The sequence below is a fragment of the Tupaia chinensis genome, unplaced genomic scaffold (assembly GCF_000334495.1).
Source record: "Tupaia chinensis unplaced genomic scaffold, TupChi_1.0 Scaffold000395_1, whole genome shotgun sequence".
In the NCBI taxonomy this organism is placed as follows: Eukaryota; Metazoa; Chordata; class Mammalia; order Scandentia; family Tupaiidae; genus Tupaia; species Tupaia belangeri.
The window spans coordinates 1,130,288-1,131,780 of record NW_006159897.1 but is presented as its reverse complement, the minus strand read 5'-3'; positions in this window follow the sequence as shown (position 1 = coordinate 1,131,780).

The following is a 1,493-nucleotide window of genomic DNA, read 5'->3' as shown; positions in this document are numbered from 1 at the left end:
TTTTAAGTCCCTTCACACAGTAAATTATTGTAATAATAATCTACAAAACGAGCCCAAGATCAAAGGAATTCTCAAAAAACATGGAGGTTCAACCAGAAGGTAAATAGAACATAGATATTAAATCCTCCTTAATTGTAATAATTTTGCTAAAATTTGGACAACTTTCTACATCAAAATAATGATAATGACAACAACTACAATCAACATTTATTTATTTTATAATTTCTGCCACAGAGCGCATGCACTAGCCAAAAATAGACAGTGAGAGTCAGTAAAAGGGAAAGTGAGAAATCATCTTCATCCCCATGGGGGGGAATGGCCATGCCACAATCTTTTCTCCTCCATTCTCTTTCTGGAATTTTGGGCATGCACATACACATGTCCAGCGTGATTTTCAATCCACCAGATCCAGGTCTCAAACCATGGTTGGCCATGTGGAAGTTCGGCACCTTAACCACCACACAACCTGCTGTCCCCCAACCATATTTATTTAGCACTCATGTATTAGACTTGGTGCTAAGTGCTTTTTGTATGTATTCTGTACTTATTCTCTACCACAAACCTACTTGTGTAAGTTATTGTCTCCAGCTTACAAATGAAAAGTTAAAACAAAATTTTTATTTTCTTCGGGAAAACAGTAAATTTTTTTTATAGATACAGAGAATTGAAAGAAAAAAGGTCTTGACAATATCCTCAATATTACTTGAATAAGTGTAGCTAATATTTCATAAGAAGTTATTTTTTTATTCTTTGACTTTGAGCAAAGATTTTCAAGCATAAGAATAACTTGGATGGGAATGCCAGCAGTGGTGTGATGGTTAAGGCACTGAATTCCCACATCACCGACTGTGGTTTGAGTGGTGGATCTGGCAACTTGCTTTCTCCCTCTCCCTCTCTCTCTCTTTCTCTTCCTTTCTGTTTGTCCCTGCTCAAATAAAAACATAATAATAATGATAAGTATAATTCTTTACTTAGTTCCATTTGTTATTATTATTATTTTAATTAGACTAGAGAGAGACACACAGAGATTGAAAGGGCAAATGAGAAAGTAAGTCACCAAGTCCAGGACTCGAACCACGGTCAGCTATGCAGCAGTCAGGCACCGTTTTTATTTATTATTATTAAGAATTATTTTATTTAACTTTATTTTTTTTAATTTGACCAGAGAGGGATGGGGGGGTAGGGTGGGGAGTGAGAAAGCAACCTGCCAGGTCCGGAACTTGAACCACAGTCAGCCACGTGAGAGTCTAACACCCTTAACCACCTGCCTCTTGCTGGCCCCAGGAGTCTAGCACCTTAGACACCATGCCACCTGCTGACTCCAAATAAATAATTCTTAAAAAAAAAAAAAAATCACCTGGGGGCTTCTCACCCACCCAAAAGTTAGACCTTATGGTTTCCTTGCTTCTCAAAGTATGGCCTTTATTATTAGGATTATTGACATTATAGGATTATAGGAGTTTATTAGAAAAGTGAAATCCTAGGCCTTACTC